The sequence below is a fragment of the Saimiri boliviensis genome, chromosome 1, assembly GCF_048565385.1.
Source record: "Saimiri boliviensis isolate mSaiBol1 chromosome 1, mSaiBol1.pri, whole genome shotgun sequence".
NCBI lineage: Eukaryota > Metazoa > Chordata > Mammalia > Primates > Cebidae > Saimiri > Saimiri boliviensis.
In genome coordinates this window covers 50,405,439-50,428,950 of record NC_133449.1, presented here as the reverse complement: position 1 = coordinate 50,428,950, position 23,512 = coordinate 50,405,439, and positions in this window count along the sequence as shown.

The following is a 23,512-nucleotide window of genomic DNA, read 5'->3' as shown; positions in this document are numbered from 1 at the left end:
ATCCTGACTGAAAATAAATAATGATAGTAACATGTTTGTTTCCGTCTGTGCTGTTATACCAGAATACTTGAAACTGAGTCATGTATTTTTTAAAGTGGGAATCTATTTCTCACAGTTCTGGAGGTGGGGAAGTCCAATATCAAGGCGCAGGTGTCTTGCCAGGGCTTCCTGGCTGCACCTCCATGGTGGAAAGGCAAGACAGAGTGAGGAAGGGCAAGAGGGGGGCAAACTTGTTTTTATAACTAAACTACTCTCACTGTAACAAACTCACTCCTCCCATGATGATGACATTAAATATCCATGAGGGCAAAGCCCTAGTGACCTAATTACCCAACATTGCTGCATGGGGAATTAAATTTCTAACACATGAACCTTGGAGAACACATTAAAATCATGGCATTCCACCACATTCCCCGCAGTTTATGTCCTTTTCACATGAAAAATACATTCATTTCATCCCAATACCACCAAAAGTCTCAATTTGGTCCAGCATCAAATCAGAGGTTCAAAGTCCAAAGCCTCATCTAAATCACATATGGGTGAGATTTGAGGCACTATTTATTCCAGGCAAATTTATTCTAGGTGTGAGCCTGTGAATTATCGAGTTACATGCTCCCAAAATACAATTGGCCCTTCATACTCATGGGTTTCATATCCATAGATTCAACAACCATGGACTGACAATTGAGTATTCAGGAGATGCAGAATCCACAGATGCAGAGGGCATACTTTTTGTATTTTTGGGTTCTTCAGAGCTGACTGCAGGACTTGAATGTCTATAGATTACGATATTTGTGGAGGACCCTGGAACCAATTCTCCATGGATACTGAGGGACAACTGTACTGGTGAGGCAGGCATAAGATAAACATTCTCAGTCCAAAAAAAGAGAGAGAGATTAAAAAGAAAGCGTTAATTGGTCCCATGTAAGTCAAAAATCCAACAGGAAAAACAATATTAAGTCTTAAAGGTGGAGAATAATCTTTGCCTTTAAGTTTCACATCCTGGACAATCTGGGGTAGGAATTCGTTCACCAATGCCTCAGGCAGCCCTACCTCTATGGCTTCACTAGGCTCACTTCAACCAGAAGCCTTCATGGATTGGAGTCTTGCGCCTCCATCTTTCCGAGGCTGGAGTTGCATGCTGGTGGTCCTACATTTCTGTGGTCTCCCAGGCTGCCTCACTTTCATGGCTCTAGTAGACGTTGCCCTAGCAGGGATTTTCTGTGGACGCTTTCCCCTGTTGTAAGTCTTTGTCTGGGACCCAATATATCCACGCCATCTTTTGAAATCTAGGTGGATGCTGCTATGATCCCACATCTCTTGCATTCTGAACACCTATAAAATGAGCTCGAAATGGGTGCAGCCACTGTTTACACCTTGTACTTTCTGGAGAGGAAGGTGAAACCACACCTGGACACACTTGAACTATGGCTGGGGCAGCCAGGGTGTGGTGCAATAAAATTCTAAAAGCCGAGTCCCAAGGCAGGACAGCAGAGCCCCAAGGCAGGACAGCAGAGCAAATGCTGAGGACATGTTGGCACCTCTTTGAAAACCTTGCTTCCAAGGTTCTAACTTGCCTTTGAAGATTTCTGAAATGACTTCAGGGTCATTTTCTTATTGTCTTCAGATAGAATTTGGCTTCCTTCTATCCACATTAATCTCTTTGGCAAACAGTTGCTTGGCCACACCCCTGCTATTCTCTCTTGAACGTGCTTCTTTATTCTTTACATGAGCAGGCAGAAAGTTTTCCAAATCTTTCCATTTTGCTTTTCCTTTAAAGATAAATTATATGTTAAATTATTATTTTTACTCTCATTGTACTGTAACTCACCAAAGAAGCCATGCAGCACATTGAACACTTTGTTGTTTAAACATTTCTTCTACCAGACATCCTAATTCATCACTCTTAAATTCTGCCTTTCATAAAGCCCTAGGACATGAATATAATTCTGCCGGGTTCTTTGCAACTGCAGAACAAGGATGATCCATCATCCAGTTTCCAATACCATGTTCCTTAGTTCCGGCTGAGACCACCTCAGAATGGCCTTTACCATTCATATTTCTACCAGCATTCTGATCATGACTACTTAATCTCTAAGAAGTTCAAGACTTTCTTTACATTTCTACTCTTCTTCTGAGTGCCGAGCAGAATCTCCCTAAATGCTCCATTTGTAGCAATCTAGGTGTTTTTTGGCCTTCTCCTTCAAATTCGTTCAGCCTCTCCCAATTTTCCTGCTTCAAAGCCACTTCCACATTTCCAGGCATTTGTTACAGCAGCAGCCCCAGTTCTCAGAACCAATTTTGTTTAAGGACATATTGTGCCTCTACAGGAGAACACATGGGGCTGGGCCTGAGTGCAGCTCCTCTGGGGCCTAGATTTCTGGAGAGCAGGTGACGGGGAAGCCCTGGGGAAAGCCAGGCCAGGGAACTCTTTATTCTAGTGAGGGCAGCTGCTACTCCGTGCATATGCCTGCCTTGCACCATAAGTGCCACTTTCTTCTTTTACTCTTTTTTTTTTTTTGAGACGGAGTTTCGCTCTTGTTACCCAGGCTTGAGTGCAATGGCGCAATCTTGGCTCACCACAACCTCCGCCTCCTGGGTTCAGGCAATTCTTCTGCCTCAGCCTCCTGAGTAGCTGGGATTACAGGCACGCACCACCATGCCCAGCTAATTTTTTGTATTTTTAGTAGAGACGGGGTTTCACCATGTTGACGAGGATGGTCTCGATCTCTTGACCTTGTGATCCACCCGCCTCGGCCTCCCAAAGTGCTGGGATTACAGGCGTGAGCCACCACGCCCGGCTCTTTTAGTCTTTAACACTGAGTGAGGACATCTTCCGAATCCAGATGCCAGCCTCCCTGTTTTATAACCAGGAGAGGGTTTCCAACTCCTGCCAAGCCACCGCTGTTACATAAGAAAAAATATCTTGAATTCAGATAACTCTTGGACACAGATTTGAACCTCTATATCTCACATCTCTGCTTTTGTCTAGGGCATCCCTGCCTTGTCAGCAGTAGGGAAAGTAGAACCCAGTACATCAGCATCAGCGGACTGCAGCCAGGGGACTCTGGAGAGTATTTCTCATGCATGACTACGGGCAGTCAGACCACAGTTGCACTATGTGTGTACAAAAATACTTCCTGTTGCTTTCCCAGATGGTCTAAATTGAAAGGGAACTGGCTAGCAAACAGCGTGCCAGGACTCAGGTTCAGAGAGATACAGGTTTGGATCGAAATACACATTTTATTGTTTTCTGGGTGAGTGTAGCAGTCACTGTTGCTAGTCTTGGCTTTTCCTGTTCACTGTACTGCTCATCACTTCACATGGCCATATCTGCCCCTCTCTGCTCCATCTGAAGCTGGGGAAGGCAGCTCTGCCTGCACACATGGCAGACTTCAGGGCCTGAAATGAGCATTCCCTAGGACATCCTTTAATCGGTGATGACAGGGAAGGTGTATGCATGCCCCAGCTGTCTCACCTCTCAGGTGGATTTTTTTTTTTTAACCTGATAGGCCTTGCGATTTTATAAATTCTTATTCTACTATAGGAAGGACAATTGCAGGACATTTCTCCTGTAAGACATACATGTTCTAATATCTGGAATCTATGAATGTTACTTTAGATGTTAAAAGTATCCTGGCAGATGTAATTAAGTTAAAGATTTTAGATTAGGAGAGTATCCTGGGTGAGCTGGGTGAAAATATAATCATAAGAATCATTTAAAAAGGAGGGGATGGGGATTACAGTCAGAGAGGAGCTTGCACAATGGAAAGGGATGCTGGAGTAATAGAGAAATGGGCCACAGAGCCAGGAATGTGGGAGAACTTGAAGATGGAAAGCAGGAAATCAGATTATCTCCCCTGGAGCTTCCAGAAGAAACAGGGCCCTACTGACTTCCTTAGCCCAGTGAGACCTCTCACCTTCAGAAATGTAAGATAATAAATTTGTGTTGTGTGAGGCCAGTAAGGTCACAGTAATTCATTACAGTTGCAATAAGAAATCAATGCAAGAGGAAGGACTGTCTCTTACCTTTGTGAGTACTTGGCTGTCCTCTGTTCTCCTAAATAGTTCTACCTTGTCATTTTTTGATGTCAATTTTGACAAAAGGTGGAGAATGTTTTGCTATTAAGAGAGCTATCACAAGAGTTAGTCTTAGGAAGAAAATCTCTTGGTTAAATCCCTTGATTGTTCTTGTACATCTGGGTATCTGAGAGCCCAGATGTCAGCTCTCAGAACACATGAGAAGGGGATTTTTTATTTGTTTTCACATTAGAAGGGCCAATTCGATTTACAGGACACAGTTTGAGAGGGAAGGACTGAATCAGTGTTGAGGATGGCAGAGGAGATAAAGTGCTCAGGGCTATGAAAGATGTGCTTCTGCCCCCAAATCTGAAAGCAAGATGTTTGTGGTTTGTAAAGGCTTAAAGCAAGTGGTATGTTATAGGCAAAACTACAAAGAGGCCTGAGTTTGTATTTAGGCTCAGCGTGGTGAGGGGTAGAGGCAACAGGAAGCTTGTGTTAAGAATTTCACACCATCCTTCCTGTTTTATTTCTTCTCTGAATATACAAACCATGACTCCTTTATGAAATGAATGTGGCCTTGCAGAAGGAACATATCTAACGTTAGACATACCTGGACTGCAAGCTTAGCCTCAGCAATTGCTGATCATGTGACTTTGAGCAAACCACCCCTGCTCTCTGATGAGCAGTTTCCTTGTCTGTGAAATGGAGCACTGCGGATCTCAAGCAGTGTCCATGGTACACCAGTTGATGCACCATGAACTGTGCATGTGTGGGGGGTGGGGAGAAGAGAGAGAGAGAGAATACCTATTGTTCCTTTCATGTATCTTTGAATATCTTAGGATGAAGACATTATGTAAGATATTACTAGTAAGATATTATTTTCAAATAAAATAATCAATTTTCAAATAAGTAATGATGTCTCTCTGTGCACTGTGAGATTTCATATGCATTTCCCACCATAAAATCTTCCACCAACCCATTTATATATAGCATTTGAAAATTTTAATAAGGACATTGCAAATGACTATAGCAGTTTTCTTCTGGATTTGCCCTGAGTCCATGTGTATTAGTGTTCCTGGGCTGCTGTAAAAAAATTCCCAAACATTTGGTGACTTAAAACCACAGAAATGTTTTAGCTCATAGTTCTTCAGGCCAGAAGTCCAGAATTACTTTCAACGGGCCATGATCATGGTTTCCACAGGCCAGGTTCCTCCAGAGGCTCTAGAGAGACTTTATTTCTTGCCACTTTCAGCTTCCGGTGTCTTCAGCTTTCCTTGGCTGGTGGCCAAATCATTCCAATCTCTATCTCTTTGTTCACATTGCTTTCTACCGTTGAGTCTGTATTAAGTCTCTCTCTACCTTGCTTTTCTGAAAACGCCTGTGATTCAAGAGCAGAAAATCAAACACCGAATGTTCTCACTCATAGGCGGGTGTTGAACAATGAGAACACATGGACACAGGGAGGGGAGCACTACACACTGGGGTCCGTTGGGGGGAAATAGGGGAGGGACAGCAGGGGGTGGGGAGTTGGGGAGAGATAGCATGGGGAGAAATGCCAGATATAGGTGAAGGGAAGGAAAGCAGCAAATCACACTGCCACGTGTGTACCTATGCAACAATCTTGCATGTTCTTCACATGTACCCCAAAACCTAAAATGCAATAAAAAAAGAAAAAAAATGCCTGTGATTGCCTTAAATGCTGGATAATCTCCCCGTTTCTAGATTATTAATTGTCATGTACAAAGGCTCTTTTCCCATATAAGGAACATGCATACACTTCATAGAATAGAAGCAGATAATCTGGGGATTACACTCGGTACTAAGCCTTTTAGAACTAACTCTCAGTGTTGGTACAGACACATGTCATACTCTGTGCTCTCTCTCCCTCTTTCTTTCTATCACCCCTGCCCTTTCCATGAAATAAAAATCTTACAAATAGGAAAAAAAGAAGTCAAACTATCTCCATTTGCTGATAATATGATTCCATACCTAGAAAATTATAAAGATTCTGCCAAAAAGCTCCTGAAATTGATAAACAACTTAAGTGAATTTTGATGGCAGTGGTGGCCTGTCTGGGGTGGCCACTGCCAAAACGCTGGCTACAGTGGAGGAGGTGTGGCCAGAGCTGCATGCTCCAGGGAGCCAATGGGAGCCAGGAACAGGTGAGAGCTCCTAACCAGCTCTGAGTTGGAGAGGTGGGAGCCCCACCCTTCCAGGAGGAACTGCAGCCCCCAACTTGCAGCTGTGGACCAGGCATTCTTGTGTTCTCCAGAGTTCAGGAATTCCCCTTTCCCCTACAGGCCCAGAAGTGCCTGTTTTGGCTGCCTGGCCTCCCTACACTTCTGGTACCTACTCTGATTTCAGAGCAAAGTTGAGGCAGAGCCTGGGCACTGTCATGACCCAGCCAGCTGTGTGTGAGCTCGGGACAGCACTGACATGCCAGCCCCCTGCTGCCTTGGCCCCCTCCAGACTTTGGGTGCCAGCAAGCATGGGACAGAGGCAGATTTGGGGCTGAGGGAAGCTCCACATGGGCCTGGAGGTAACCCTCAGCATGAACAGCCTGGACTTTGTGGATGACATGTAGGTGGTAGCAGGAGGCAGACAGGGTCCTGAGCAGAAAGGGGCAGGTCCCCAGTGAAGGCCTACCTTCAAGCCACAGACAGCCTCTGGGGCTTAGGCTGTCAATTCCTTGGACCAGAGTGAGAACTTATGGTGCTTTGTCCAGGCCCACCCATAGCAGCCCATGAACTGCTCAGCACACACTTCCTCCTTTCGGAAGCTTATAAAAATCCCATATTCAGCCAGACTCCGGCAGATGATGGGATGACTTGCCTGTGTGGCCATCTGCTTCAGGTTTCCTCTCTGCTGAGAATTGCACTCATTGGGTCAACCTGCCTGCAGAAAAGAGCTACCCACTTCGGGTACCTTGAGAGCTGCACTATTGCTCAATAAAGTGCCTCTTCATCTCACTCATCCTCCAGTTGTCTGCATATCTCATTCTTCCTGGATGCGGGACAAGAACTTGGGACCTGCCAAATGGAGAGACTGAAAGAGCTGTAACACAAATAGGGCTGAAACACACACCTGTCTAACTCACCACATTGTAGGTAACAAGAAGAGAGAAGAGCTGCAGTCCTTCAGAGAGCCCCAGACCCAGGAGCTCCCTGCATATTTATACAGAAATAGATATAACCATTGGTATAAGGTATGATTTCAAAATTGATAAATTTCGGATGAACATTTAAAACTGCAACAGCACACCATAAACGTGGTCCCTTCCTGACTTCTGAGGGTGAGAAAGCTCAGGACTCTTCCCTATGTCCCTATTGATGAAGACAGACAGCCTTCCATTACTGTGGACTATGAGTGACCCAAGGGGTTTTTGGGGAACACAATCAGCAGGTGGCTGGGAGATGGGCAGTGGGTCTGGGCCCTGAGTGGAGAAAAGTTTTGTTTCCAGATCTCTGACTGGACAGTTCCTCTCCCTTGGGGTCTCTTCTCAGACACAGAAGCACAGGAGACTCAGTGCCTGCGTAGTCAGGACAAAACCCTTCCACAACCAATTGGCAGCTTATCCTCTGACTGGAGTGATGTGGGCTCTCTCTGCCTAGCTTTTCAGAGGTGCAGGTAGCTGTTGGCACCCTGTTCACAATGGGACACCATGAAGGCAACTCGGCTGCTAATGGCCTAAGTGAAGTCTGTCCAAGCCCATCACCCCTGACCCAACAGGCGTTATGTACAGTGAGCAACAGTAGCCAGCAGGAGCTCAGAGCCACGTGTGGTTTCTGCTGGTGCCAGGCTAGGACACTGTTGAGACTATGTCTAGCCCTGCAGGTGACAGTGGCCCTCTCTACTAGTACACAGGGAGAGGGGCTAGAGATTGTGTCCATACAACACCCCAACTGGCATCTATGTGCGAAAAAACATGAACATACCAAATATTAATACTAAGCAAGTAGTTTCCTCAGTTTGGTTAAATTCTTTTCAGAAAGCAAAAGAAGCTAATTACCTGATTGTCAAGGAAACATTCATGTTTATTGAAAATAAACTGAAGATGAAGCCTGAACCCTCCTTTCTTCCTCAAGAGAGTCAGAATAGCAAGAGGAGGAGGAGCAAAGCTGGGTCCCCACATCCATGAGATGCTTCTTGATGCTGATCTTGTTCAGAAAGGGTGAGGACCGTGAATGAGTCTTCTTGCACTGTGACATCAAAATACTCTGGGTGGATGGCTTGAATCACAGATGTTTATTTTCACATTTCTGGTGGCTAGAAAGTCAGAGATCAAGGTCCACCAGGGTTCACTTTCTGGTAAAGACCTTCTTCCTGGCTCGTAGATGCTACCTTCTCACCATGCTTTCACGTGGCCTTTCCATAGAGGTGCAGCTGTTAGAGAGGAAAAAGAGATCTCTCTGGATCTTATAAGAACCACTAATCTGAATGAATCAGGGCCTCACCCTTATGACCTCAATTATCTTCTTAGTGGTTCTATCTCCTACAGCCACTGGGGAGTAGAGCTTCAACATTAGTCTGGGGACACAATTTAGACCCCAGCAGGAGGACACAGGTAAGGCAGTGGGGAGGGAAAGAATGTGCTTTCAGCCTCCGAGCACAGAGCAGTTTCCCTACAACTCAGCTCATGGCAGCTCCTCCCAGATGTTCCAGGTCAGACATGAGACACCGTTCTAGCTCCAGGGGCTTCCCGTTGATAATGGGACATGATCACTCTTACTTTCCCAGTGTTTCTAAGACTGTGGTGTTCTCTATTGTTTATTGTGGAGTGTGTTTGCTCCTAGAGACAGGTTGTTGACATAGCAATTTATGAGATTTTAAATTTTGTGTTAGTGAAAATTACTTAATAAATTTATCATAAATAATAAACTAAAATTAATATATTGTATGTGTAAAAAACATGAGGTTAGTTGAAGATCCTAAAAGGAGCCTGAGAGGATAAAAACCCATATTCTTTTCAGAAGAGGACAGTTAGAGTCATGCGACTGTTATTGAAAAGACATTTTAGTAAAAATTATCAAATGATAAATGATAAATTCAAATAGGCTGCCACAAACATAACTTTATATTCAAAAAATTATTTTCCGAAATAATTTTACATTTTCATATTAAAACAAACAAAAAACTGCCAGGTGTGGTGACTTATACCTGTAACCCCAACACTTTGGGAGGTCAAGGTGGGCAGATCACTTCAGATCTGGAGTTTGACACCACCCTGACCAACATGGTGAAACCCTGTCTCTACTAAAAATACAAAAATTAGCTGAGCATGGTGGTGAGCCCCTATAATCCCAGCTGCTCAGGACTCTGAGGCATGAGAATCACCTGAACCCAGGAGGTGGAGGTTGCAGTGAGCCGAGCCATGTCACTGCACTCCAGCCTGGGTGGCAGAGTGAGACTCCATCTCAAAACACAACAAAACAAAACAAAACAAAACAAAACAAAACAAAACAAAAACAAAAACAAAAAAAAAAACAAACCAAAAAAAAAAACAAAAAAAAAAAAACGATGTGGGGTTAGAAGCAGATCCACTCAATGGAAAAATTTCTCTGATGCGTGCTTAAAGCAAAAGAATATTTATCCTGATGGAAAAATCTAGTTTTTTTGGTCTTTAGAAGAAAACAGCTTTCTATTTGTTTCACCTCATGCTGCTGATGAATGGGCATGGGTGCAGTGAGGGTCAGGAAGAAGGAAAGCTGTGTGCTGAGGATGGTCATGCCTTCTGCTCATCTGAGTGACCTCACAGAGCAGAACCACCGACACCACCAAGGCCACCCACCTGTCTCTGCATTGCCATGCAACAGACACAGAAACCTTGTCACAGTTAGTCTACCATATTTTGAGGCTTCTTTGTAACAACCTTAATCAGTACTCTGATTCTCCTTGATATCCCATTTTAGTTTTTGCAATCATTTATTTTTCACCTAATAGGGTCTTAACATGCAGAGCTGAAGTACCACTGAGGTTTTCATGAGCCAAAGTTCTCAGCTCAGCAGCAACCCCTGCCCTGTGGTCTCCAACAGCCTCCTCTTCTGCAGACTCAAGAGATCCTGCTGAGAAGCTCCTTAGACAAGCGGCACATGTGGACAGCTGGGCCACCTCAGGAGGGAGGTTTCTATTAAAGGCTGTACCACTGTGGGAGGAAGCTCTATACCTTGCATGCAGTAATAAACCCCAACATCCTCAGCCTCCACCCTGCTGATTTTCAGTGTAAAATCTGTGCCTGACCCACTGCCACTGAACCTGTCAGGGACCCCAGAAGCCCGGTTGGAGCCCAAATAGATCAAGAGCTGTGGAGACTGGCCTGGCTTCTGCAAGTACCAGTACAGATAGTTTTTTCCATCACTATACAGGAGGCTCTGACTAGACCTGCAGGAGATGGAGGCCGGCTCTCCAGGGGTGACGGGCAGGGAGAGTGGAGTCTGGGTCATCACAATATCCCCACTGGATCCTGAAATAATGAAAAGCAAAGTTATGTACAAACCCAATGAGCAATTTTCATAATTTATCTTACATCATTTATTTAAACTTAATTTTTAAAAATACTGACTTATACCATAAAAATACACATTCTAAAATGAAAAAGATTTTTGTAAAGCATAAGACCTTTACATTTTGAAGATCTAGTCAGAGCACCAGATGTTGTATACTTCATGAGACTTCTAATTATTCACAGAGCAAAATATCGAGTTCCCTTTTCTGCAGCACAGATCCTATTCCTCTAACGCAGGATTAGACTAAACGTGAGATGCTGTGAAGCCCTGGAGCTCACTCTCCCATCCCGCTCTCCTTCCTCATCTCCTTCTGTCCTTACCAGGGACCCAGAGCATTAGTAGCCCCAGGAGCTGAGCAGTGAGCCTCATCATGAGAATGTGAACTGAGGAGTCCTGATCAGTCAAGCCAAGGTTGGAGCTGAGCTTTTATCTCAGACTTGCTAAGAAAAGTCCTCCCTATGAGACAATATGCAAATTCTCTGGTGTATGCAGTGGTGTGGAAAGAGGCAAAGAAACCAGGGGGAGGGGATATGTCTCTCCTGTGAACAATGTGACATAAAATGGAAGGAAGGATCTGACTGTGACAGTTTGGATCTTGGGTAGGTCCCATTGTGCAGGACATGCAACTCTAGGAAAGCATAACAACCCTAACAGTGTAGAAATATGTGTCTAGAATGAACATAGGTGAATGCCATTCTTCTAGTACCCCTCCCAGCTAATCTAAAAAAAGGAAACATTACCCTTTCCTACAAGCACTGATAAGCAGAATGTCTACAAATAAAACATAGTCTTGAGTCAGTTCAAGAGTTGTCTGGTATCTTCTATTTCCAGGATAACTGTTCAAGAATGTTCATAGCAAGTGTTGGAATCTGCCCTCCCCTGGCGCCTGGTGTATGAGTCCCATAAGAGCATTCTGTCCAAGGACTTCATAGAGAAAATGATGTGGGTCTCTATGTTTAGATCCAACAGCCCAGTGTAAATAACCAGAAAGGAGGAAAAATTTTATTCCTCAGGCAGTGAATATAAAATTCCTGGAGACCAATTTTTCAATCTGGTATATATCCCATCATAATCTTCTCATCTCACATATATCAGATTAACCCAAAGAATTTATTAAAGGAAGACTTTTATAGGAAATAGAATGAACAAAGAATAACTTTGCATTATGTTTTTCTGAGTGGTATTAAGAAAAACTCTTCCCACAGTCTTCCTCATCATGTAAAATCAGGTCCTCTCAGGGCTTCCAGGTTCTTGTCAACTCTGAGTGATAACTGAGTGTCCCCTGTCCCTGTAAGTGGGGCAACCACAGCCATGAATCCACAATTTGAGTGGAAAATCTTTGTGTAAGAAGAGCAAGAAATAGATCCACAGCTTTGTTGTCTCATGGTCACCGTAATCCGTGACTGACATTTTCCTGAGTTTTCTTCTAAAGATGATCACAAATCAGAGATGTCAATGTACCACAAAGCTGATCATGAAAATAGGGAAACAATCCAACTATTTGTCAATGATCTCAAGATTGAGTTGGACAGCTCCTGAAAGATCATGCCTACATCAGATCCCTTCACAGGAACACTCACTGTCCTGGCGAGAAACATTTGGGAAGAATTGGCATAATAGTTTGCAGAGCTACGTAATCTCAGATAATTTAACCCAAAGCCATGCTTCACTGGTAAAAACACAAACAAATGCAGTTCTAAATGTGATCCAAGAAGAAAGCTTGATCTGTATGTGTTCTGGGAAATCTACCAAATTAAGACTTTTTAACAAGGTTGGAAAAAGCAGTTGAGTATAAAGGTGACACTGATCTTAAATGTTGAACTCCATGTCAGTGTTCTGGGTTGATGACCACAAATTATGGTGAGGAAGTAGACATACAGTAAAAGTCTTATGTTTCAGTATTTATCATGCTTATTATTTTACTTTATTTTGTAAGTTTTGTATATTTAACTTTTTTATCACATGATGCTGACCAATTCAATGCAGGTTATTCTCAAACTCCTAAACTCAAGCCATCCACCTGCCTCAGCTTTCCAATATATCTTTCTACATTTTTGCTTTACACCTGTACCACTTTGGATTTCAATTTTGGGCTTAATACTTCATGGTCTCAAGAGGGCTGCAGTGACTCTAATCATTATGCCAGTCGTAACTATCCCAGAAAAAAAGAGCAGGCCAAGGCACAGTGGCTCATGCCTTTAACATTAGCATTTTGGGAGGCCAAAGCAGGAGGATTGCTTGAGCCCAAGAGTCTGACCAGCCTGGGAAGCATAGCTGGGACCACGTATCTACTAAAATTAAAAATTAAAAAAATAGCCACATGTGGTGGTGAGCACTTGTAGTCTTCACACAGGAAGTTGAGGTGAGAGGATGGCTGGAGCCCAGGAATTTGAGTCTACAGTAAGCCATGATCACGCTACTGCACTCCATTCTGGCTCACATGGTGAGACTCTGCTCCTCCACCAAAAAAAAAAAAAAAAAAAAAAAAAAAAAAAATGCCAAGTAAAGCTCTCTTTGCCATCCTTGCCTATATTATATGGGATCAACATCATCCAAAACACTGTCTAATTTCCCCTTACTCCTCTGATATGTCATTCTGGAACTGATCACATGTGCCCCTTATTCCTGTTTCTGTTCTGGTCTGAGAGAGACTCACTGTCCTTGCTTGCCCAGCAGGAGACAGCTCCAGCCCTACACACCAAAGGAGGAGGGGGATAACTGCTGTGTAGGTGTTAAGAGCTTTGCCAAATCTCACTAAGCTTCTAAGTGAAGTCGTATGGGGGGAAGAAAGTCTATAGGTATCTTTACCTTCTGAGAATAGAACAGGACAAGCCCCGAGAATGGCAGTGAAGTCAAATTCCTCATCTTCCAGATGACAACCTTAGCTTCAGCCGTTGTGAAAAAGTGGCCTATGAGTTTAAGACCAAGAAAGAATTTTAGGCATGGAAATAAAAGGGAAGAGATTTGCAGTAGAGTTCTCAACCCAGGGCTGATTAGGGTCAGGCTTGTGCTGCTGGGTTCTGGCCCTGGGCTGTGGAGGAAGCAGCTAAAACTCCCTTGAGCCATGGGGCTGAGGATCTGGGAGGAGCCAAAGGCCCTGTCCACGGGGCTTCCTGGCAGGGGCGTCAGGGAAGGAAACTGCTCACACTCCCATGGGCACTGCACCAAGTCCAGAGCCCACAGTCAAGAGTGAAAGACTCACCAGGGCCTTAGGCCTGGGCCTGGTCTCCTGGGGCCGGCTGTCTTCAGCTCTGTCCTCACTGGTCCTGAGTGATTGGTATAGTGATGGAGCCAAAGAGGGAGGAACAGCAAATGTCCCCAGAGTCTTTACTCAGCCAGGTTCTGCTCTGATTAGAATGAAAAGAAGCAATGCTAAATGAGTTAATATGTATGAGTGTTTATATGTGTGCATAAATATATATGTACACATTATATAAGTGCAAATAAATATGTTGTTTTGGATATACATTATATTGATATATCTATTATAAATCAATAGAATGCATACATTTATCCAGGAATAAATATAACTTTGTGGTTATAATACATGACTTTAAATTTTGATAAATTGAGCAGAAACTTTTAAAACCAGCAATGGTGGACCCCTCCATGGCTCCCTCTTCATTGCAGAGCCCAAGAGTGAGAAAACTCAGGCTCTATTCCCATATTCCTGCTGGTCTGAGCAGTGACTTGCCCATTGCTGAGAACTTTGAGTGACCGGAGGGACTCTGAGGAACTGAGCAGCAGTTCCAGGGAGACAGGCAGTGGATTCAGGACATGGGAGAAGAAAATTTGGTGCCCAGAGCTTCCTGTGGGCAGGTCCTCCCCATGGGAGATCCTGTCATAAAGAGAAGCACATGAGGCTCAGTGGCTGTGTGGTTATAAGACGAAGCCCCTCCACAGCCTATGGGCAGCCTTTCCTCTGACTGGAGCCACGTGGAACCTCTCGGCCCAGCTTTCGTGGCTCACACGGCTGCTGGAATCCTGTTCACAATGAGGTTCCTTAGTCAGCTTGGCTGCTGATGGCCAGAGTGATGTCTGTCCAGGAGCTGGACCCTGACTCAGTCAGGCATTGTGTCTACAGGGAACCGGGAGCCAACAGGAGCTCGGAGCTGGGCCTGTTTTCTGCTGGAGTCAAGCTATAATAGAACACTGTTAACACTCTGGCTGTTCCCATAGGTAACGGTGACCTCTGTGGGGACATAGGAAAAGGGGTAGGAGACAGGGTGCATGCAATGTACCCACTGCCATCTAAGTGGGGAACAAATCTGAATATCCCCAAGTATTAATACCAAGCAAGTATTCATTCAGTTTGATGAAGTTCTGATTAGAAAGCAAAACAGACTAACTACTTAATCTTCAAGGAGACGTTCTAGTACAATATGCAAACAGGATGAAGCCTCCACCTTCCTTCCTCACTAGAGAATCAGATAGCAGGAGAAACAGGAACAAAGCTGGGTATCTGTGCCCATGGGGAGCCTCCAGAGGCTGATTCTGCACGGAGCTGGCAAGGATGGTGTAGGAGTCCGCTGGGACTCCCACACCAAAATGGATATGGCTGGATGGTTTAAACCACAGAAATTAATTTTATGTTTCTGGTGGCTGGAAATTCCAAGATCAAAGTCCAACAGGTTTCACTTTCTGGTAAGGATCTTCTTCCTGGTTTGGAGATAGCCACCTTGGGTAGAAAGTAGGGTTAGGGCAAGAGAGGAGAAAGAGAGAGAAAAGGAGAGCTCTCTGGTTTTCTATTCTTAACAAAACACTGATTCTATTAGATCACAGTCCCATCCTTTTGTCATCATTTAGCCTCAGTTTCCTCAATCTCCATCTCCTATAGCTACATAAGGGGAATAGTGCCAGGCTTGAATTCTCAGAGCACAGAGCACAGAGGGGTTTCCCCAAAACAACACACTGGAAACTCCTCCTGTGTGCTCCAGGTCACACATGAGACCCCATTTCAGCCTTAAGGGGCTCCATGTTGAGGATCAGACATTACCACCCTTACAATGTAAGTTAATATTTTTAGATCATGGCAATCTCTTTGGTTTATTGTGGGACTTGTTTGCCATCTACAGGCAGGTCTTTGACATAGCAATATTTAGTATTGATTTTTGTGATCATGAAAATTAATTATTAAACATAATAATAAACTAAGCTTAATACATTGATTGTTAAAAAAAAAAAAGGCTATTGAAGGGCTTCAAATGAGTGTAAAGGGATAAAAAGACAGAGTCCTTCCAAAGGAGGAGTGTTTGTCACAGATGAATCTTTTTTTATCAGTAATTTTTATCAGTAATTCTCAATGGTAAATGGCAACTTCAGATAGACTGCCACAAATATAATCATACATTAAAAAATTATTTCCAGGAATCATGTAAATACATTTTCAGATTAAAAAACAAGAAGGCTGAGTTTTTCACCAGATTCACTTGGTGAAAAATTTCACAAACCTGTGCTTTACACAAAAGAACATTTATCCCTGGTGGAAAGCTGGAGTTTTCTTTGGTCTTTATAAGAAAACAGCTTTCCCTTCACTCTGCTCCACCTCATGCTGCTGAGGAATGGACATGGAGACAGTGACTGTGACGAAGGAGGAGAACTGTGCTGAGTGTGGTCATGCCTCCTGCCCACCTGAGTGACCTCACGGAGCAGAGCCATCGACACCACCAAAGCCACCTGCCGGTCTCTGCATTGCTATGGCACAGACAGAGAAACTCCATCACATTTAGTCCACCATATTTTGAAGCTTCTTTGTAATACATTTGATTATGCTCTGATTCTCCTTGTATCCCTTTCAGTATTTGGAATCATTCATTTATCACCATTTCAACTTGAAACTATAGCCCCTCGGGATATCAACACCATGTAGGCTGTACGTTTGTTTGTTTTTTAAAAGTGTCCAACCACCTTGAGTTGTTTGGGCCTTATCCCCTGTCTCACATCAAAGCAGAATCTTAGGTCATTAGGTGTCGTCAGTCACTTGATGGCGAAAGACGATGATGCCACTTCTTAGCTCCTGCTCCTGCTACTTACGCTTCTCCCTGAATTTTGTAACAACTTTTAAGCTCTGTGATGCATTACTTAGTATTTTAAACAGTGTATTAAGTATCTTATGTTTTTTATTTTCACAGCTCCAGTCTGCTTGAATTCTACATAAATATTGTCATGTCTACTAAACCCAACAAAAATGGCACTTCAGAATTTTAATTGCACTTGCCATGAAATTCATTATGTTGGAGTAGAAAATCATCCCAAATATACTTTAAATCTTAAACCTGAAGTAGGATCTTCTTGTTCTGTTGCTCTAATCACTTTGTGTCTAACACGCAATATTGTGGTATGTAACTGACATGACGGATCATTACGTTTGATAAAACACTATTTTGCATAAAATCTATTGAAAGAATAAATTTTCTGTTTTTACAACTAAAACACAAGATCCAGATTCATTTTCTGGTAAGGATGATGTCATATGTAAATAATACATTTTTGTAATATTTGAAACCTTTTATTATACGATACAGTACTAAATTTATCATCCCTAAATAGTACTTGGAATAAACACTTTTACACTTAGAATTTGCTTTAGGGGAAAAACAAACCCTCTCATCTATTTCTGCATTTTTTCCTGTGGCATATTTAGTAAACTCTGTGTTCTCTATCTTTTCAGTTTATGCTGCTTTTTTTTTTTTTTGAGACAGAACTACACCTTGCAGCTCAGACTGGAGTGCAATGTGCTATCTCGGCTCACTACAACCTCTGCCTCCCAGGTACAAGCAATTTTCCTGCTCCAGCCTCCCAAGTAGTTGGGATTACAGGTGAATGCCATCACACCCTAGCTAATTTTGTATTTCCTGTAGAGACCCAGTTTCACCATGTTGGTCAGGCTGGTCTTGAACTCCTGACTTCAGGTGATCCACCCACCTCCGCCTTCTGAAGTGCTGGAAATACAGGCAGGAGCCACTGCACCCAGCCAATGCTGCTTATTTTGGAAGCTCACTTTTGGAGTTGTAAGAACTCCCTCCTCGCTGGGAAAAAAGGAATAGAGACAAATTAGTGTCTCTTGACATTAAGATCTTACATCTGCCATGGATTAACAAATCTAAGAACAGTCAGAAATCATTTTTACTAATTATTCATATCCATACTCCCCCTGAGGACAGCTTGTAGAGAACACGTTCTCCAACACGACTGTGGAAAGTGCGGTTTAGCGTGAGTGGTAAAGGGAAATAGAAAGTAAGGAAAGTGGGGAAATAATTCCAAGTATTATCACCAAGTATTAATTTGTATAAAATAAACCCCACACCGGTCACTTTCCACATGTATTCCACTTGTGTTGTCACTAAACTGCACCTATGTTCCAGCTGTTATGCTGACTGAATGTACCTGGCAATCGTGAGCAAGACAGGCAGGGTGAGGATGAGGCTGGCAACTAATGGAGCTTTGACCACATGGGACTGAGGTGCCGCTGAGACTCTCATGGGCCAGATTCCTCAATAGCAAACTCTGCCCCTGAGTTCTCCAACAGCTTTCTCTTCTGCAGACTCAAGAGACCCTGCTGAGCTACTCCCCAGACAAGTGGCACATGTAAGCAGCTGGGACACCCCAGCAGGGAGGTTTCTGTTTGGGGCTGTACCACTGTGGGAGGAAACCATGTACTTTGCATGCAGTAATAAACCCCAATATCTTCAGCCTTCACCCGGCTGATTTTCAGTGTGAAATCTGTCCCTGACCCACTGCCGCTGAACCTGTCTGAGACCCCAGAGGCCCTGTTGGAAACTTTATAGATTAGAAGCTGTGGAGACTGGCCTGGCTTCTGCAGGTACCAGTGCAAATAGGTGTTTCCATTACTATGCAGGAGGCTCTGACTAGACCTGCAGGAGATGGAGGCTGGTTCTCCAAGGGTGACGGGCAGGGAGAGTGGAGTCTGGGTCATCACAGTATCCCCACTGGATCCTGAAATTATGAGAGAGAAGTGCAAGGTTATATACAAGCATTATGAGCAACTTTCGAGATTTTCCTTATGGTGTTGATTTATGGTTAATCTTTTATTTTTACAAGTTTTTATTCTTTTTTAATTCATATCATAAAAACAAACTTTTAAAATGAACCCTTTATTAAATGGGCACAAGAGCTCCTTTACTTCTCAAGATATTATTCAGAACACTGCTTTTAGTAGGTTTCTTTTCTAATCTTTGTCAGGGAAAATTATAAATTCCCTTTACTGGAGCGTAGGCCATGGTCCTCCAACTCATGGTTAGAATAAACATGGGAAGCAGTGGGGCCACCAGAGCTCACCCTCCCATCCCATTCTCCTCCCTCATCTCTTTCTGTCCTTACCAGGGACCCAGAGCATTAGCAGACCCAGGAGCTGAGCACAGAGCCTCATCGTGAGAAGGTGCGCTGAGGAATCCTGATCAGTCAAGACAAGGTTGGAGCTGAGCTTTTATCTCGGACTCACAAGGGGAGGTCCTCCCTTGGGGACAATATGCAAATCCCCTGGTGGGTGCAGTGGTGTGGAAAGAGCCACTGAGTGGGAGGCGAAGGGAGGTATACGTGTCTCCTCTATGAGCAATGTGATATAAAGTGTCCCTTGATTAAAAACTAATAGAGATAAAGTCTAATTTACCAGTAGCAGTGGGAAGAAGGATCTGAATTTGAAAGTTTGCATCTTGGGCAAGTAACATTTTATAGGATGTCAGGGCTTCCAAGTTTTTGCCAACTCTGAGTGTGAACCTGTGTCTTCCCTGAGCCTGTATGTGGCACAGCCACAACCATGAGACCTCGGTTCAAAAGGAGATTCTCTATGTAGGAAGAGCAAGAACTGAATCCACAGCTTTAAGTCTCAGGATCAGCAGTACCATGGATGACATTTTCCTAGGTTTTTACTGAAAGATGGTAACAACTCAGGAATATGAATCTACCATACAGCTGATCGTTACAATAGGAAAGCAACCTGAGTATTCTTTATTTGTCAGTCATGTAATTAATATTGAATTTAGTGGCTCCTGAATAATGGTGTATACATCAAATCACTTCACAAGGACTGTCGCTGTCCTGAAAAGAAACAACAAAAATCCCAGGAGCAATTAAAAGAATAGTTTCTAGTACTATGTAATCTTCAATGATTTAATACAAAGTCTTATTTACTGAGTAAAGAAAATATATACAGGGAAAAACAAAATAGAGTTCCAGGTATTATTATTCCACAAGAAAGCTTTTCCTGATTATCTTCTGGGAAATGCACTGGCATAACATATTTTAACAAAGTTGGTAAAAAGAAATTGAGTAAAAATGCTATTAGCCTTAAAATGTTGAATTCATGGCACTAAATTGAATTGAGAATATCAAATTGTAGTGCAGAAGCAGAATTAGATCAAACATATCATATTTCACTATTTAAATTTTTATTTATTTTCTTTCATTATTTTTGATAAATCTTATGTATTTGAATTTTTTTGTTTGTTTGTTTTTTAGACAGAATCTTGCTCTGTCACTCAGGCTGGAGTGTAGTGTCGCAATCTCTGCTCACTGTAATCGGCAGCCTCCGCCTCCCAGTTTCAAGTGATTCTCAGTCCTTTGGAATTGATGGGACTATAGGTGCTCTCCGCCATGCCCAACTAATTTTTGTATTTTTAGTAGAGACGAGGTTTTCACTTGTTGGCCAAGCTGGTCTTGAACTCTTGGCCTCAAGCAGTCTTCCTGCCTTGGCATTCCAAAGTGCTGGGGTTACAAGTGTGAGCCACTGTGCCTGGCATTGACTTCTTTTTCTTGTGATGCTGACCAGTTCAAATATGGTTTTTAGTTTTGAAAATGCCAAACTCCTAATTCAAAGAGTCAGAAACATCAAATGCTGAAAAGAAATATAAAAGAAACCCCACAAAAGAAACACACAATCTAAAAGAGAACATTGTGGTACATCTTATCACTGGTATAAATGAATTGGTATGAAAGGTTATTAAATGAATAAACAGTTCCACCAACTATCCTGTATGGAAACTTACACTGTAGTAAAATGAATAATAGTCATAAATCTGTCAGGTTTGTTTTTACTATTAGTCAATTCATCAAAGTCTTATTTTTACAAAGTATTCTTTAAAGTGCTAAATTTTAGAGAGTACTGCTGTTTTCTTTGAAAATTAATAACAAAGCTTTAAAAAGTTTACCATTGGGATTCGTTGTTTTTGCTCATAATCTGTTCTCATTACATATCTGAAAATGTAAAACCTTCACCACATGTTCACTCATAGGTGGGTGTTGAACAGTGAGAACACATGGTCACAGGGAGGGCAGCATCACACATGGGGTCTGTTGGGGGTGGCTAAGAGTGGGGCAGTGGTGTTTGGGGGAGGCTGGGGAAGAAAAACATGGGGAGAAATGCCAGATACAGGTGACGGGCGGATGGAGGCAGCAAACCACTTTGCCATGTACATACCTATGCAACAATCCTGCATGATCTGTACATGTATGCCATCCCAAAGTAAAATGTAAAAAAAAATTTCAGTCATAAAAAGGCTCTGAAATTACCCTATACTAAAGGCTCTGAAATTATTATATACTGTTAAACTTAAAGAATAATATTCTTAATTCTAAACAGAAATCTCTGTCTAGCAGGCCTCTGTATTTCTCTAATCTGGACCATTAGGAAGGACTGATACAGGTGGAGTTTATTGCAGTTGCATCTCACGTGCCTGATGCTATTTGTTTGGAGTCCATAAAATTGAAAGCAAGTGTATTATTTGTATGACTTGAGAAGACAGCCTCAGGAGTGGAATTGTGTCCATTATGCTGGAATCAGTGTTTGTGGGGTGGGGAGTGTGGTCCTGTTTATAGAGAGTTTGAGAAGTTGGGGTTCTGACCAAAGAGAAAGAGATGTCCATAGGGTGGCAGTAGCACACAGGACTGTTGTTGGGTGAAGCTTTGACAGATTTGCCCAAAGGAGTCTCTCACAGCAGGAGACTGTCTGGAAGCGAAGGTGTCAGGTTGCTTCTCAGAAAAGGTGAAGAGCAAGGGAATGCCTAAGATAAAGGAATGCTGGAGAAGGAGCTTCTGTGTCTAGGGGTAACCAGACAACAGCTTAGTGGGGAGTCTGTAGATCAGAGAATTCCAGAGGGCAGTAGCGGTTTGCAGTTTTCATAACCTGGTGTTTGTCTTCCCTATTGCTAGCAGATGTGGGTGAGGTTTTCTGTGGTATGAAAAGCAAGCATTCTCTAAATGGCTAAAAATCTTCTTTGAGTTGTTTTTGAAATGATTGGATTGGGAAACTTGAGTTTGGCACAGGCCATTTAGAAATAACCTGCAGCTTAGAAACACACAACATAGGGGCAGTTCACACTGGCCATCTTTAGCTCATCTATGCAATACTGTTATGCATTCTGTAGACTTTGTTCTGCAGACTGTACTAGTCCAAACAGGCCAACTGACATGCTCTGGAGGCGATTGAGACATACAGAGGCCTGTTGTACACCTGGACTTCAGTGGAGGTTTTTCCTTACTAAAAGTGAGAGTTTGCTCCTGAGTAAAAATTAAGACCAAGTCGTCTGCAAAGAGAGCTTCTCTCTGTGAAGTTGCAGGTCCTGCGACTGAATTCCTTGTTCCATACTGAAGCTGTCTGGATTATCTCACTAACTGCAAATTGTCATCCACTGGGGCATACATTCATAAATAAATATTCTGGTGCACAGAGAGCTCAGGGAATGAAGGTTTCATGTATGTCTGTATCTTGTGCTTCTGAGAATTTCTCTCTCTAAAAACTGGATAAAACAGGGTTGTTTATGCTTGACATGTAAGGCAATATGTAACATGTTTCTGAGTCTTCAGACCCTCTAAACCTGCCAAATCTGAATCTGTTTTCAAACATTTATTTGTCTTTCCTTTTTCTTGGGGGTAAAAAAAAGAGAAAATCTTATAAAATGACAGACTGCACCATGAGATTTAGTGCTGGATTTTTTTTTTTTTTTGATGCATGTTAATCTTTCTACAGAACCCACCTGACCAAACATCACTACAAAAATTGAAGCAATAATTCCATTGCCTCTCTGAGCCTTCTGCATCTGATAAGCTCCCTTGAAACTCTCACCCTTATAGAAAGGGGCTTCTGTCACTGAAGGAGATAGAGACACAAAAAAATCCTTCAAAAAATCAATAAATCCAGGAGCTTGTTTTTTGAAAAGATCAACAAAATAGACAGACCACTGGCCAGATTAATAAAAAAGAAAAGAGAGAATAACCAAATAGACACAATAAAAAACGATAAAGGGGATATCACCACAGATTCCACAGAAATTCAAACCATCATCAGAGATTATTACAAACAACTCTATGCACATAAACTAGTAAATCTGGAAGATATGGATAAATTCCTGGACACTTGCCTCCTCCCAAGCCTAAACAAGGAAGAAGTTGAAACCCTGAATAGACCAGTAACAAGGTCTGAAGTTGAGGCAGGAACTAAGAGCCTACCACCCAAAAAAAGCCCAGGTCCAGATGGGTTCACAGCCAAATTCTACCAGACATACAAAGAGGAGCTGATACCATTCCTTCTGAAACTATTACAAACAATCCAAAAAGAGGGAACCCTTCCCAAATCATTTTATGAGACCAACATCATCCTGATACCAAAATCCGTCAGAGACTCAATAAGAAAAGAAAACTTCAGGCCAATATCCATGATGAACATAGACGCAAAAATCTTCAATAAAATACTGGCAAGCCGGTTGCAATGACACATCAAAAAGCTTATCCACCATGATCAAGTAGGATTCATCCCGGGGATGCAAGGCTGGTTCAACATACACAAGTCTATAAATATAATTCATCACATAAACAGAACCAAAGACAAAAACCACGTGATTATCTCAATTGATGCAGAGAAGGCCTTCGACAAAATTCAACAGCCCTTTATGCTAAAAACCCTCAATAAACTAGGTATTAATGGAACGTATCTCAAAATAATAAAAGCTATTTACGACAAACCAACAGCCAAT